At 49.8% G+C, this 17,593-nt stretch overlaps 1 protein-coding gene across 2 annotated transcripts in view; it reads right to left on the reverse strand.

Moving 5' to 3' along the window:
• Positions 1–17,593, reverse strand: part of FBLN2 (fibulin 2) — a 73,176-nt gene that overhangs the window by 22,764 nt on the left and 32,819 nt on the right. The gene's annotated exons all lie outside the window — the stretch shown is intronic.

The raw sequence follows: 17,593 nt of genomic DNA on the forward strand, positions 1-17,593 counted from the left end.
CCACCCAGGAGGCGGGCAGGAAGGAGTATGGCCAATCACTGACCCAGCCCCACTTCCAAGGGGACAGCCCTGGGGGGCCCCCGTGTCATCTGGCGCCTTCCCTGGGCAGTTCTCCAAAAGAACCACCATGTGGACAAGAAACCCCAACTCAGGCTCTGCTCCCAAGGTACCAGACAAGTCACTAAGACAGGACGAGACATAAGAAAAGAGCAGCAGCAGCAAGGTAAGTTCAAAACCCATCTACGAAAGTCCAGAGGGAAAATATCTGTGATAAGGAAGGGCAGGAGGAGTCAGGGTGGGAGGATGTCTTAAAATTCAAACGAAAGGACCACAGGTTAAAAAAAGGATGAATTTCAATCTCCTGGTGGCTCAGGGATTCAGGATCTGGGGTGGTCACTGCTGTGGCGTGGATTCGATCCCTGGCCCCAGTACTTCCACATGCCATAGGCACAACCAAAAAAAGAGAGAGAGAGAGAGGATGAATTTGCCCACCTCAAAATTAAAAGTCTCAGAGTTCCGTCATGGCACAGTGGTTAACGAATCCAACTAGGAACTATGAGGTTGCGGGTTCGATCCCTGCCCTTGCTCAGTGGGTTGACGATCCGGCATTGCCGTGAGCTGTGGTGTAGGTGGCAGATGCGGCTCGGATCCCGCGTTGCTGTGGCTCTGGCGTAGGCCATTGGCTACAGCTCCAATTCGACCCCTAGCCTGGGAACCTCCATATGCTGTGGGAGCAGCCCAAGAAATGGCAAAAAGACAAAAAAAAAAAAATTAAAATTCTCTATAACAAAGAAGTCTGTGGACAAATACAAGAGAGTGCCAACAGGTCAGGAGATGTTTTTGGAATGCCTTAACTGACAAAGACTTGCTAACAAGAAAATACCGTAGCCTCCTGAAAATTAACATGAAAAAAAAAAAAGTGAAACACCTGTTCAACTGGAAAAATTAGAGTGATAAATGCCAGGCCCAGGTGGGAACCGTCATGCCCTGGGGGTGGGAGTGGTGACGGGCACGGCCAGCCTGGAGGGAGAACAGGCACCATTTACGCAAACACAGGCATTGTCAAGGACCCAGTGGTTCTGCTTCTGGGAGTTTATTCCAGGGAAGTCTTCACCTGGACCCACATTCAACACCAAGTATGATCACTCACTTCAGTGTTATTTGAGGAAGTGGGGTGGGGGTAGCCTGGGTGTTCATCACCAAAGGGGTCATGAGTAGAATGTGGGGACATCCTCCACAGAGCTCGGAGGATTGCAGAGCTGTCAGAAACCATAGACTAGACATACACACAACGTGAAGCTGGACACGAGTACACACAGCAACACAGAGCAGCAGGGAATAGACTGCTGAGGGTAACAAGAAGAAACCAAGTGAGATCTGTCACAGAAACTAAAAAGACTGCACACAAAAATTACAATACATGTTTTGAATGAAGACATTAAAAAAAAAAAAAAAAAAACCCCACACAGATTGAAGAGAACTATAGCCTAGGGTCGGGTAGAGGGATGGCTATGGGGAAAGGAGGTGAAAGGGAATAAACACGAAATTAAACAAGAGAAAGTCTTGCAAAGATGATAAGGGTAGAAGGAGCCAGGAACTGAGGAATGTAATGAACCCAACCATCTGCCTCTGAGGTCTGAAAATAAGTGATATTCAAAGATAAAGCTCATCTCAAACATCTTCATACAAGCTGAGGAGCAGCAAGGTATCACAAAATAACTTTTCAACTGGGTCAACATCTTAGTGCTACCATGTATAGCCATTTCTCCTCCCTAAAGACTCAATTCCTGCTCTGAGGCCCTACAGCTACACAGCCGCTGCAGCCTACAAGGACCTCTAAACTCTTGATAACCAGTGTCTACCAGAAACATGTAGCAAACATCACATCCAATGCTGAAACATTAGACACATGTCCCACTGAGGTCAGAAATATGATGCAAATGCTTACATACATTATTGTTTAGCGCTGTCCTAGAGATGCTAGCAGATGCAATAGAACAAGAAAAAAAGAAGCAGTAGAAATACTAGAAAGAGATAATGGTCATTATTTGCAGGTGTTATGATTTCCTCTTTCTAGAAAATCCAAAGGAATCAATATTAACAGAGTACTGAAGTAAATACTAGTCTTGTTCTTATTATTATATGGTAGCCAAAAACAAAATCAACATACACATACACAAGTTTGTGGCTTTCCTATACACCAGCCTTGATCAAATAGGAAGAGAAAAAAATCCCATTCAAAAGAGAAAGAAACCTTTAAATAAATCTATAATAAACACGCAAAGAAAAAAAATTTCCTAATATATATAACAGTATACTTTGTTAGAAATATATACTATATGTCTAGACAGGAGAATTCAATACCTTAAAGATGTAGGTTGTCCTCTATTTGGAATCCCGAAGTCCCAAAATAATTTGTCATGAAATTTGTCAAGCTGATTCTAAAATTCATTCAAAATAGGAAGTCTCTAAAAATACCCCAGAAATTTTCTGAAAACATGAGGCGCATACTTCAAAGTTTTAATAATTAAAAAGACAAGGAGATCAATGGAACAGAATAAAATTGAGAAACTGAATGACGTGAATATGGGAATTTAGGATATGACAGAGGTGGCATTCACACTCAGCGGGGAAAGGATTAAGTCTCTAATCTTGGCATCTACCTCAACCACAAACAAAAATAAATTCCAAATCTATAAAGGCAGTATCAGAGGAAAATCTAGGAAATAACTTTAGATAAAGAGAGCCTTCTTCAGAAATAAAAGCCACAAAAGATTGAAACTGGACCCTTACCTCAGACCACATACAAAAAAATCAACTAAAAATAAATTACTGCAAATGCATAACTCCTAGAAGAAATGAGAGAGGAATAGATTCTTTTTTTTTTTTTGGCTTTTGGCTTTTGGCTTTTTAGGCCCACACCTGCAGCATATGGAGGTTCCCAGACCAGGGATCTAATCGGAGCTACAGCTGCCGGCCTACACAACAGCCACAGCAACACAGGATCCAAGCCATGTCTGCGACCTACACCACAGCTCACGGCAATGCCGGATCCTTAATCCACTGAGCGAGGCCAGAAACTGAACCTGCAATCTCACGGTTCCTAGTCAGATTCGTTTCTGCTGTGCCACAATGGGCACAGGAATAGATTCTTAACACTGGTCTTGGTAACAATTTTTTGGTAATGACACCAAAAGCACAAGCAACAAAAGCAAATATCAACAGGTGGGACTATATCAAATTAAAAAGTTTCTATACAGCAAAAGAAACAATCAATAAAATGAAAAGGCAATCTAGAGAATGGGAGAAAATATTTGCAAACCATATAATGTTAAGGGGGTTAACATCCATATACATATGGAACTCATACAACTCAGTAACTCAATAATTTTAAAAATTATTTTAAAATGGGGAAAAGACCAAAAGAGACATGTTTCAAAGGCATATAAATAGGCAATAGGTGTGGGCAAAGGTGCTCAATATCACTCACCATCAGAGAAATGAAAACTACAAGGTATCACTTCACACCTGTTAGGGCAGCTATGATCAAAAAAGACAAGAAATAATAAATGTTGGTGAAGATGTGGAGAAAAGGGAACCCTCATGCACTGTTAGCAGAAATGCAAATTGGTGCAGCTACTACAGAAAATAGTATGGAGGAGCCTCAAAAAATTAAAAATAGGAGATCCTGGTGGTCTTTTGGGTTAAGGGTCCAACACTGTCACTGCAGTGGTTCAGGCCACTTCTGTGGCGCAGGTTCAATCTCTGTCCTAGGAACTTTCACATGCCACAGGCACAGCCAAAAAAAAAAAAAAAATTAAAAATAGAGCTGCCATGTGATCCAGCACTCCCCTTCTGAGTATTTATCCAAAGAAAATTAAAACACTAATAACTTAAGATATCCACACCCCCATGTTCATGGCACTACCCACAATGGCTAAGACATGGAAACAAGCTAAGTGTCCATCAATGGAGGAATGGATAAGGAAAACGTGTGCATGCATGTGCACGCATGTGCTCGCGTGCGCGCGCGCGCACACACACACACACACACACAGGAATATTATTCAGCCATTAAAAGGAAGGGATTTCTGTCATTTGCAACAATATGGATGGGCCCCAAGGGCATTTGAAGTGAAAGAAGCCAAACAGAGAGACAAATACTGTGATATCACTTATACAGGGAATGTGAAAAAGCCAAACTCATAGATACAGAGTAGAATGGTTGCCAAGAACTGGGTGGGGGAGAGGGGGCAGGAGGAAAGGAGAGACGGTGGTCAAAGGGTGCAAACTTCCAGTTATAAGATGACTAAGTTCCAGGATCTGGCACATAGCTTGGCATCTACAGTGAACAATGACAGATTACATACTCACACATTCCTGTGAGAGTAGATCTGAAGTGTTCCCACCACAAACATGAACAATAAAAAATGCTGTATGAAGTGATGTGAATGTATTAACCAACATTATTGCAATAATCATTTCACTATACATGTGTTCCAAAGCATCACCTTTTATGCCTTAAACTTAGAATATTAATGTCATCTCATCGAATACACCTCAATAAAGCTGGGGGAAAAGAGAAATACACAAGCAAAAAGGCCAACCTGAGGGAGTTCACACTGTGGCTCAGCAATAATGAACCCAACTAGTATCCATGAAGACGCAGGTTCGATCCCTAGCCCCACTCAGTGGGTTAAGGATCTAGCATTGCTGTGAGCTGTGGTGTGGGATGCAGACTCGGCCTGGATCCTACATTGCTGTGGCTCTAGTGTAGGCCGGCAGCTGTAGCTCTGATTGGACCCCTGGCCTGGGAACTTCCATATGCCGCAGGTGTAGCCCTTAAAAGACCAAAAAAAAATAAAAATAAGCCAACCTTAATACAACCAATGACCTAACAGTGTAAAACATCTATATGGCAAAGACAGGCCCAGTCTTCTCAAATCACATCATTTATCACTATGGGAAACCCTCCGGCTTACATATGAGTGTCTGTTTCTTCCTCTACAATGTCCAAGCCAGGACTTGAGTCTGTGGCCCCTGAGAGTGATGCCACCAATCCATACCTAGTCTCTCTTATTACACTCTGGCAAGTGGGAGTCCCACCTTGAATACCTCTGGTGATGGGGAACTCACTCCACCCATGGAGCTTGTCCCTTTCTGCATAGCTCATTTCACAACATCCTTTCTTCTACTGAACTGCACTTTTTCTCCCTATACCTTCCCCAGGATTGCCTTACAGAGATGAGGACACTGTCCCAGACCCCTGGGTCTCAGCCAGATGACACAGGTGGGTGCCTATGAGGGTAACAATAACCACTGGAATGCACGGAGTGCCAGCCTCGAGCAGGCGTGAGGCCATGTACTTTCACCTGCCGGTGTTACCAGTCTCGCTCTAGATCAGGTGGGGAGTTAGAAGCCCCAAGCCTCAGTCCCCCTGCTCCTGTCCCCCTCCAGCCTCAGCTGCCCCCACGTCTGTGCCTTGATGCAGCTGATCCTGGAGGGCCCCTCCATGCATCTCCACATCAGCCTGAGAGGAGGCGCTATTTCCCTGTGGTCTGAACGGGGCTCCCTCCCTGCCCCTCCTGAGCAGATGCCAGGTCACAGCCTGCGCCTGGCAACCCTCCCACCATTCTCTCCTGGCTCTTATCCCTTTGCAGACAAAGAACTCAGGGACAGGACCCCTTACGAGGGGAAGGGCCACCCACTTGGATCAGAAGTGGGAATGAGCTCTGGGCCATGCCTGGCACTGCCTGGTACCATCCAAGGCATGGACAGGATATGTGCCCCCAGCTCCTGGTGCATGGCCCCACCCCCCAGGCCCCCTCCTCTGTCTCTCATAGCATCAACCTCAGGGCCTCCTCGCCTCTCCATCTACGCCCTGGCCTAGCTAATCTCGCCTGGCCTCCTTCCTCACCTTGCCCCTCCTGCACGACCATCTCCTGCACACGCAGCCGTCTGAGCAACCCCCACAGTGGGCATCTCCCTGGGGCTCCCACAGCCAGAATTTGTGCAGCAGCCCATCTTCCCAGAACCACCTCCCCCTGCACCCCATACCCCCATGCCAACTTAGGACCCTCACCTCCTTGCTCACCTCCCTCCTCCAACCAACCACCCTCATGGACACCTCCAAAGCCACCCCTGTCACCCGCCTCACCCCTCACTCCACCACCATCTCTTGGCCCAACAGGCTCCCAGCTCCTGTGTCCTCTTCCAGTCCATCCTCAGATGGTGTCAGAATGACTGCTTACAGGTATAAACCAGACTGCATCTCTCCTCGGCCTCCAGTCCCCTAGAGCCCCCCACTATCTTGTGACCTCTCCACTGCATCTCCTTTCTCTACCTCCTTTCTCACTCACTCTATCTAACTGAACTCCTCAGGCTCCTTCTGCCCCAGGGCCTTTGCACACACTATACTTTCTGCCCAGAACACTTTCCATGTGCCCTGCCCCATCCCCACTCTCTGCAGGGCTGTCCTTTGGGGCTTTTAGGGAGAGCATCCTGACCTCTCAATCTATACTAACCGCACCCCCATCCTCATCACATCGCCCTACTTAGTTTTCCTCCTAACACCCTGGCCTTCACAGCCCCAGGCATCTCCAGCAGCCCTGTGGTCCGCAGACCCCACAGAAAAGCCACTGCCCTACAGGATAAAGCAACCTCGCCCCCATGTGACAGTCAAGGCCTTCACAACACAGCCCAGACTCACCTCTCAGGCCCTACTCCACTAGCCATACAGGCTTTCCCTGCTGCTGTGTCTCTGCACATGCTGTTCCATGCTGGGAATGCCCTTCCTCTACCTTGTCCATCTCCCCATCCTCAATGAGCCAATCTGCACAAGACTGACTCCCAGCGTCCCTGGCCCCTGCACTCCTGCCAGTGCCCACCTCCATCCTGGGCGGAATGAACAGCCCAGCCTCGGCCTCATTCAGGCAGCACTAGATACAGACCTTCACTACGCCATCACAGTCCAAGGCACCAGCCTCAGCCACCAAATGGAGAGGGTCTCAGGGACTAGGACAGGTCAGAGGCATTTCAGGGTCTCCAGTGCACAGCAGAGATGTGGTGCTTGCTAAAACTTGGGGCTGGACGGAGTATTCCAGGCCCTCAGTGTTTAACATCTCAGACAAAGCTTACACCAACGAGGTGAAGTCAGACGATGACCTTCACCTCCCAGGTGTCTAGGCACAGATCTAAGAGTCTGAGACAAGCCCAAGGGCACAGGCTTAGGAAAATGGGGGGGAAGAATTTTACATTTACTCACATCCCCTCCACGGGGCCATGCCTACCACGAGTCTCAGAGATAAGCCCGGGTGTGTCTGTGCTGGGACCCCGAGTGAGTCCACCCCTCACTGCTGGGAGACATTGGCCAAGCCACTCATCCTCTGAGCCTCCATTTCCGTACCTGTAAAATGGGCGAAGAGCCTCTCGCCACCTGCATTTCACAAGGTGGGGAGGTGAGGAAACGCAGTGTCTGGCAGAGGACAGCTCAGCACACAGCACTGCCCCACCCTGGGAACTACTCTCCAATTAGTTCCTTAGTCACAGAGGACCCCATGGATGAGTGGGCGGAGGGTGGACAGGACAGCAACCCCTGCAGCAGAAGAGGCTGGGAGCTCCCGCCGAGCTCTCCCCGCTCTCCAATGGTTCTTCGCAGGCTCCCCATTGCCATCCAGTCCGCCAGAGCTGGGCCTGGGGGAACACAGCCTTCCTTGCCTGCTGGTCACTGACAAGCGCCATGACAGAGAGGCGAAGGCCATGTCCTGCTGCAACAGCTGCAGCCTGCCCAGCAGGTTCAACAGTGACACAGGCTGGGATCAGCCGGCTTCTGGATGCTCTGCCACAGGCTACCCCGCAGAATCACGACTGCTTGAGAGCATGACCTTGAGTGTGGCAGGAACCCACCTCTGCCACTCCTGAGCAGCAGAGGGGGATAAATCTACTCTGATGGTAGAAAACAATCCATCACCACCTAGTAAATCAGAGATGCGCACACCCAACAACACAGTGACTCCTTCCCCAGTCCATGGCCATGATCTCCCTAGGGGGTTAACAAACAGTAGCTGCAAACCGGAAACAAACCAAGCGCCTGTGGACAGAAGCTGGGTACTTGTGTGTGACCACGCAGTGAGAATGGACGCGTGGCAATCACACTTTATGACCACAGGGTGAATCATAAGGACATGGCCTTGGGGTGGGAGGGGGGAGGCAGTCACAGGACACCGCAGGCTGCCTTTCCTGTGAAGTTCAAACCCAAGGGAAAAGGAAATACCTGTCGAGGTGGTAAAACCTAAGCAAAGGAAGGACTTGGGCTCACAGAAGCCAGGACAGTGGAAACAGGGGAGGCAGTTGGGGGTCGAGGCAGCCACAGCTTCTTCCAGGGGTGGTGCCTTTGTGGGTGCCCACCTTAAGCCCTTTTTTTTTTTTTTTTTTTTTTTTTAGGGATGCATCTGCAGCGTATGGAGCTTCCTAGGCTAGGGGTCGAATGGGAGCTGTAGCTGCTGGCCTACGCCACAGCTCACAGCAACGCCAGATCCTTAACCCGCTGAACAAGGCCAGGGATCGAACCTGCATCCTCATGGTTACTAGTCAGATTCGTTTCCGCTGAGCCATGATGGGAACTCCTTAAGCCCTTCTTTAACTGTCAAAAGGTCCCATATGCCTTTCTATTCACTGATAGTCCATAACAGAAAACATTACTGGAAAAGGTATTATGATTAGAAAATTCTAAGACCAAAGACTCAAAGAGTCTTCTAAAAATGTGACCCAAAAGTGGCACAAGCCAGACATAAAAAGACAAGTACTATATGATTCTACCATATAAGGTCTCAGAATAGGCAAATTCAGAGACAGGAAGCAGAATGTTGGATGCCAGGGGCAGAGGTGGAGGGACATTATAGTGTTTAAAGGGAACAGCTTCAGTTGGGAAGATGAGAAAGTTTTGGGGAAAAAAAGGGGGTTCCCACTATGGCTCAGTGGTAACAAACCAGACTAGTATTCATGAGGACACGAGTTCAATCCCTGGCCTCGCTCAGTGAGTTAAAGGGTCTGGCTGTGGTGTAGACCAGCAGCTACAGCTCCGATTAGACCCCTAGCTGGGGAGCTTCCATATGCCACAGGTGCTGCCCTCAAATGACGAAAAAATTTAAAAAATAAAAAGAAAGAAAGAAAGTTCTGGAGATGGAGGGTGGTGATGGTTGTACAACAATGTGAATGTACTTTTTGCCACTGACTATACACTTATAGTTAAAATGGCCAATTATATGTCATGTGTATTTTACCACAATAAAAAGAAAATAACTCATTGCAGTATAAAAAAAAAAAAGTGACCTAGCACTTCCCCTTCTAGAAATCTAATAGCTGCCATATGTACCACAGGCAAACACGCAAGTCACAGATACTAGCTGCGCCAGAATTTGTGACAGCAAAGATCCAGAAACAACCAACCTCTAGCAACAGAGCAATGATTCAATAATTGGGGCTATATCCGCCCGATCTCATGCAAGTGCTAAGAATGCATTACATCTTCACGTGCCTACATGGAACAACTTCTGAATATTCTACAAAGATTGAAGAAGGGAGTTCCTATTGTAGCACAGTGGAAACAAATCCGACTAGTATCCCTGAGGATGCAGGTTTGATCCCTGGCCTTGCTCAGTGGGTGGGGGATCTGGCGTTGCCATGAGCTATGGTGTAGGTCACAGACATGGCTCAGATCTGATGTTGCTGTGGCTGTGGGGTAGGCCGGCAGCTGCAGCTCTGATTGGACCCCTAGCCTGGGAACCTCCATATGCCACAGGTGTGGCCCTAAAATGGAAAAAAAAAAAAAAAAAAAGAATGAAGAAGGGAGGCTCAATGCTGAACAGTATGCTTAATAAGCTGCCACTGATCTCTCTAAAGGGACATGTGGACAGAGGTGGAGTATCTGAAAGGTGACCCCAGACACTAGTAATAGCAGTTGCCTCAGGGAGGGGCCGGGCTCTGAGGAGGAAGGAAGCCAAGTGACACTCACTGTTTACCTCCTTTGTATTTTTTATGTGTTCTCCTTATCAGAGGCAGGTATTGCCCATTCAAGAAACAAGATATTATAAAAATACCCCAAGATTCTGCGGATTCTAACCTCCTTTGATCACAGGACAATGGATGCCCAGAACAATCCAGCCTAGGGGTCGTGACCCCTCTAGTCTGCCCCCTCTCTGGACATCAGAGCCCTAAAGAATGGTGGCGTCAAAAGTGCTGCAGAGAAATGCTACACCTGGTGGGGTGATGGGCGCCACCACCGCCACACCTTGTTTGGGCAGGATGTTTGCGGGGCCTGAGCAAACAGCCGCCCAGAGAATGCTGCAGCTCTGATGCTCCATACTCCTGGTGGGGGGTGGGGGGTGCTGCAGGCCATGGTGGTGCTTGGGGTTCTTTTACAATGACTGGAAGATGGACAAATAAGAAGGGACCTCAGGGTGGTCTTCCTGCCCTGGGTCCCAGACACAATGGCCAAGAACCAGCAGGAGCTGCTGGGCCCACCCAACCTACCCCTTGGAGATGGATGCCTCCCTCAACCACCAGGCAGGACAGCTCCCAGCCCCCAGGGCCTCTGAAGCACCTCCCCTGCCTAGCTCCTTGTGTGCAAGCTGATGGTCAGCCTCCCCGCTGCTCAAGTCAGCACCCTGCCCACCTACTTACCACACCAGCCTGGCCTGGGAGGCCTGGGCCACCCGGCTGACCAGCTGGACCTCTGACTTGGCCAAGCCACCTGCCTGGCCCCAAGCTGGCTGCCTCTCCAGCTCTACGAAGAAGGTCCTGTCCCCACCCTCATTTTACAGATGGGCAGGCAGAAGCCCAGCCCACACACCCCGGCAAGGGGGGCCATACTACCAGACATCCAACATTCCCAGAGGACACCAGTGAACTGAGGCAGTGTGCAAAGACAGCTTGACAACGGAGCAGAAAAAGGGCCAGGAAAGACCTACTCGTATGCAGTCATTTACTCCTGACTAAGGTTAACAGTGCAATGGGGAAGATAGCCTTTAAACACTGGATGTGGGGCAACTGAACAGCCATCAGAAAAAATAATGAGTTCTGACTCCCATTCATACCACCCAGACACAAACCTAAACGTGACTGATGTGAAAAGGAAAACGAGTTAACTTGCCTAGAACAGAACAAGGGAAAATTTCTTTGCTGAAGCCATGAAGCCATGTCTTCATGGCTCTGGGGGAGACAAAGACTTCTTGAAAAAGGACCCAAAATACATGAACAGAAAAGTTAAGATCAAAAGGAGTTCCCTGGTGGCTCAGCGGGTTAAGGATCCCAGGTTGTCATTGCTATGGCTCAGGTCACTGCAGTGGCATGGGTTTGATCCCTGGCCCGGGAACTTCTGCATGCCATGTGCATGGCCAAAAAAAGGTAAAGATCAATAAATTGTGATTCATATAAAATTAGGAATCTATGTTCCTCATAGGCACATTTGCAATGTACTCATCAGAAAACGTCACATGCAAGTGGAAAGAAAAGTCACAGAATGAGATAGCTACCCTATGACCCGAAAAAAGATGCCTCATCAGAATACATCAACACTGTAAATCAACTATACTTCAGTAAAATAAAATAGAATTCCTATGCACTGGCAAGACAAAGAAACCTAATTTAGAAATGGCCAACAGTAACATGAAAGCATGCTCAGCACTGCACGTTCCGAGGAGATGTAAGTTAAAACCATAATGAGATCCCAGGACACAACCACCAGACTGGCTACAGTGAAAAAAAACAAAGACAACATCCAGTGTCGGCAAAGACGGAGGACAGCTGGTGGGGATGGAAATTGGTGACACTTGGGAAAACTATTTGGCAGTATCAGCTAAGGCTACCACACCATCTGATGCAGCAATTCCACCTCGAGGCAGACACACGACGGAAACTCACGGAAAGTTCACCGCCACTGCACTCATCCCGGGCCCCAAACACCCACCCACACCAGGACAGATCAATACACCAGGATTTACTGCTACAACAGAATAGTAAAGAGTAACTTTTTAAAATGAGTTACTGCTACATGCAGCAGCATGGATAAGCCTCAAACACATGAGCTAAAGAAGTTCAACGCAGCAAAATCACACCATATGGTTCCCATTACACAAAATAAATTCAAGAGCAGGCAGGAGTCATTGATGGTGATAAAAGTCAGCCTCGTGGTTTCCACAGGGTGGGGGGCCGGCGGAGGGAGGGTAGAATTGGCTGAGAAGGGGCATCAGAAAAATTCTGGAGTGCTGGAAATGTTTTTTATCTTGATCTGGGTGGGGCTGTCTGGAATCACTGAGCTGTCCTATGAAGATCTGTGTGCTTTACCTACATTCTACTTTATAAAACTATGGAATAAAAATAAGAAGTTTCAAAGGGAGCATGGTTATATTAACCTGGATGAAAAGATACTCAAGAATATCTAGAGTACACTTTAAGAAAACTTTTAGAAGAATGAAACTCAAGATAAAACAACCAAGTATGAACCAAAAAAAAAGTCTCATCACCTCTGATGAGATATTATTTTACCAAACAGGCTATAGGCTGCACTCAGGGGACAACTAAAAATAACATGATTCTGGCATCAGAGATTGGTAACTGTGGTGAGTGTAGAATCACAGGATATATTAACAGATGTCTTTATTTCTTAGAGTTGCAACACAGTGTCCAGACTGAAATGTTTCCAAGATACACACACACAGTATCTCAACCCAGAAACAGAGTGAGCACTGGGCCATGATGGAACAGTGCAAAAGCTCCTGACAAACTCGGCTCTGCTCAAGAGACATGTGTGGGCCAGGCATCATGTCTCAAGGATGCCCCCCACCACCGACCCACCCAGAGTCACAGGAAGCAATGGAACCTGGAGACAAACGCCGAAAAACCAAGTGGGACCAGACCCATTTTCTGAGAAAATAACTTTTCCAGAACAAGGACGGAACAAAGAGAACCAAACACTTGGACAAAGGAGGGAACAGCTCACAACCCAAGAATGAACTAGTCACTGGACGATCGTTCTAGAATCAGACCACTGCAAGCATCCTAACACAGAGCGTGTGACTAAAGCTGAATACCCATGACGTCTGCCTGTGCCTCGCTGCACCCCAGCCATCAGCCATGCCCACAATGTGCCAAGACTCCCAGTGGCCCCAGATCTAGAGGGAGCGCTTGCTCCTCCTGCTGTGTTCCCCAAAACCTCTGTGAACCCCCAGTCCCTGCCAGACCAGCCTTCTGATGTAATTCAAACTTGAAACAAGCCAAACATGCGGACTTCCAGAACTTCACCAAGAAACTTGGGACGCATCCTGTTCCTGCTCAAAAAGACTTGTGAATTCTCTCTCTTTCATTATTACTTCAAGAAACTGCTGCCACCCCAGACTACACTTTGGCTCAAGCTGTAGTTGGACTGGGAATTTCAGATCTTGGGATAGTGTTTTGTTTTCTAGATGAATCTTATAAATGACTTAATTCTATTTCACTCTTCTTTCCAAATAATTTCATTAGCAGTCCATTATACATATGCACAGTTTAATCAGAGATGTTTGAGACAATTTTGGTTTTCCCAGACCAGTATTTACTCTAAGAGAAATGTAAACATAACTTTATTTCCCACCTTAATAAAAGCAACTGGTTTAAAAGAAATACAAAAATTAAAAATATCACATAAAAACCTGGACATGCTTTCTTCTCCCCTTAGAGGCAAAGAGGAAACCAGTGTGGCTTCCTGAGAAGCCCCAGGTGACAGTGCTGGCCCTGGTTCAGGTGACATGGAAATCCTGCCTGGAGAAGAGGCAGCGGGCATCCTAGGGTCAGGTGTCCCATGAGGCTGAGGGGTTGTACTGGCCAGGGTTCTGGGGGCTGTGAGCCTAAACCTCAGGCTCTATGCTTTTCCAAGAGGTGCCCTTCTAGAACAAAATTCCCAGTGACCCCACCCAGGGACCTTCCTTGCCTCTTAACCCACACACTTGGGTCACGGCCCCACCAGGCCCATGTCACCTAGACCATGACCAGATCTCCCCATCTCATCAGCAAATATCTTCATCCTCTGTCCTGCTCCCCTGCAGCCTGCAGAGTGACTGGTGAATGTTCAAAGGGGTGCAATGAGCCCAAGAGAGATGGGTAACACCCCCACCCACACTGAGGGCCCTAAACTGGGTGTAAGTGGCAGCAGAGCTAGAAGCCAGGCCCTGCTCTGCCTTCTGCTGGCTGGTCGACCTCAGGCAGGACCCTTGTCCTCTCTGATCCCGCATCCAGGCCTCAGGGCCCAAGTGCTAACAGACAAAGAATCATGAGACCTTCCCTGGGGGATCACCCCTCAACTCCTGGGCTGCCCACCTGCCAAGCAGAGCCAACTGGGTGTGGAAGAAACAGAAGCCCAGTCCTCCATCCTGACTCCCACTGTCAATGCAGCACGTTCACCTGGGAGTCAGCAACCTGCTCCAACAACTCCAGGATGGGACCTCATGCTACCCTCACCCAATGACCAGGGGTACCCATCCAAGGAAGCATACAGCCAACACCCAGGCCTGAGAGGTGACATCCTGCAGAGATCCTGATGCCTGTCCCCAGGTGCCCCACAGTCACCTTTCACCTTGCCCAGTGCTGACAGGGCCTGACCCGAGAGGCTGCAGCATGGGTCCCCACGCAAGCAAGGCCACCTCTAGGGCCACAGCTCCCCTCCAGGCCTAAGGGTAATAGTTTCCACCACTGCTGTGCCCTGCCTGCCGTCCCCTCTGTGATATTCTTCCTGGGCTTTGGCTCCACTGGGAGGGAGGTCTGGGGAGTACACTGGCCTGGGTCAGAATCTGGGGACCCAACCCTCTAAGGTATCTCTGCCAGCCTCTTTTCTGCCTCTGGGCCTCTGCATCCCAGATGTCTAAATAGGGGCAGTTGGTGCTCTGTGAGTCTAAACTATGGCAGCAAACCTGTGCCCACTGCCTGCTTTATTGGGGCTTTGATATACGTGAATTAGTTGCCAACATTTACAAATTGGAAACTTTTATATAAAATTCCAGATCCCAGGCTTCTTTTGGAAAATCTGAAGTTATGGGCCACACTGGGCACCCCTGCTTCAGGGCAGCAACCAGAGCCGGGGAGAGGCTACAGCTGCATCCTGGTCCCCCTGGGCCCCGAACCCCACCCCGCCCCCCAGCTGCCTCACCTTGGGCACCTGGCTCTGCCTCCACATCACTGCATCCCAGGCCTGCTCCTTACAGCAGGTGCATCCATCCCGGCAGCGGTGGGGGGCGGTGGGGGGCCTCCATCCCCAACATGGTCTGGTCCAGAGCTCAGAGACCATGAACTATCATGAATGAGTGGGTGGGGCAGGTGGTGGGGGGCTGGAAGGAAGACAGCTTCTCTCATTCCCCAGCCCCGACCCCCATCAGCCTCTGAGAGCTCTGTGCCCAGACAGGCAGGCTCCCTGCAGCCAGAGTTTTCTCTTTCATTCACCCAACTCTCCATCACAGGGACCCCAGAGAGCAGCAGAATCCCAGACTCCGTGCCAGGGAGAGAGTCTGGGGCTGGGGGCCTGCCAGCCCTGCCCTGGGCCCTGCTTTGTCCCTTATGGGCCAGTGATGTGGGGCGGTCCTGGAATCTCAATCTGCTGACAACGGGGCCTACTCGTGCCAAGCGGCCAGGCAAACCCTGGGAGGCATCAGGGCAAAGGTCTAGAGTCAGCAGTCAGCAAACATCTGCTTCATTGCTTTCAGGGACCCTGAACAATTCACTGAACCTCCCTGCACCTCAGTCACCTCATCTCAAAAATGGGCCTAATGCCCATCCCCCCTCCATAGGTTGTCACAAGGCTTTAGCACCAATCCCCAGATGTCTGGGGTTGACCCAGAGTGTGCCCCATAATAAAGGCTCCCCTGGAGTTCCCGTCGTCGCTCAGTGGTTAACGAATCCAACTAGGAACCATGAGGTTGCGGGTTCAATCCTTGGCCTCGCTCAGTGGGTTAAGGATCCGGCGTTGCCATGAGCTGTGCTGTAGGTTGCAGATGTGGCTCAGATCCCACGCTGCTGTGGCTCTGGTATAGGCCGGTGGCTACAGCTCTGATTAGACCCCTAGCCTGGGAACCTCCATATGTCCCAAGAGCAGCCCTAAAAAGGTAAAAAGACAAAAAAAAAAAAAAAAAAAAAAAGGCTCCCCTGGGAGGGTGAAGGAAGGGACCCCTCCCACTTCTGAGATGGCAACCTGGCAGCCAGGCAAAAGGTCAGGCCTCAGGACAGCGACTGCTGACTAGTGGCAGGCACTGAAACAGAAGCACAGGACAGGGAGAGAACGTTATGGGGAGGGGGGAGCAGGCCCTGCACATCTGGAGGCTCTGGAGTGACAGGCGGATGGGAGCAGGAAGTGAGCAGCTGGACACCCCCACCCGACCCCTGGAGGCCTGGCCCCTTTTGCCTTTTCACCACAGGATAACTCCTGACCAGAAAAGACCCACATCTGTCCACTTACACAAAAACAAATCCACACTCCCTGCCAGAGACGGGAGAAGGGGCTCACACTTACAGCTGCTGCTCTGAGCTGGCAGCCCTTCTTGCCTTGCCTCTCAGCAGTCCTAGGGTGGGGGTGGGGTGGGGGGGTGAGGGGTGGAAGGGTAGAGATTATGCTCCAGTCTTACAGATACAGACACTGAGCCTCAGAGAGGGTGTGTCAACTGCCTGAGGTCACACAGCCAGGGCAACAAAGGTGAGGTGCACACCCTCTGAGGACCAAGCTGGCTCATCCCCAGCACGACTGGGCTCCCGCCCACTTTCCCAATATGAAGACCCAAGGAGAGCCCAGAAGAGCTCCAGCCACACAGTGTTGACCCCAAGCAGATGGAAGCCTCCTCCTGGAAGCTCCAGAGGCTATAGGACAAAGGACTGAGGTCACAAAACCCTGGCCCCCTCCACAACCCAGTGGAGGAGGTACTGGCAGGTGGCAATGCAGACTCTCCCCCAAGGAAGCCCACAGCCCAGACCCCTGAATCCAGTTCACAGAGGCACCCAGGATTCTGGAAGGCTCAGGGCACAGAAGGCTGAGGCCTCTGCTCAGCCTCAGGAGGGCCCCACCCACTGCCTTGGGCCCACATGTGCGTGGCAAACATCCCAGGGCTCAAAGCCCAGCACCCCCTCCCAGCAGAGCCCCCAGGCTGGAATCATAGCACCAAAAGACCAGTGCACCTGAGCCCTACTATATGGCAGATCCTGGCACCTGGTGCCTGATGCCAGCTTTCTCCCAAAAGAAAACACACTCCAGGATGGAGCCCTTAGCCAGCCTACTTTCCAGATGAGAAAGCTGAGGCCAAGGCAGGAAAGTAATCTGCCCAAGGTCAAACAGCTGGCGCTACACGGCAGCCTCACACCAGGGAGCCGGGTCCTAGGCTAGAGATGCCTAAAGCACACCTTGCTCACTGCTGGGCCGTGGGCCAGGCCTGTTTCCACCGAGGGAAAGGACTCGTTATAAGGTCACTTGGGGATTGAGATGAGGCATGCAGAGCACCGGCAGGGCCTCAGGTAGATTCCCTTCACTGACAGCCCAGTCCTCCTGCCTTCCTTTCCCCACACCCACCAAGAGGGGCCCTCAGGACTA

The sequence above is a fragment of the Sus scrofa genome, chromosome 13 (genome assembly GCF_000003025.6).
Source record: "Sus scrofa isolate TJ Tabasco breed Duroc chromosome 13, Sscrofa11.1, whole genome shotgun sequence".
Classification (NCBI taxonomy): domain Eukaryota; kingdom Metazoa; phylum Chordata; class Mammalia; order Artiodactyla; family Suidae; genus Sus; species Sus scrofa.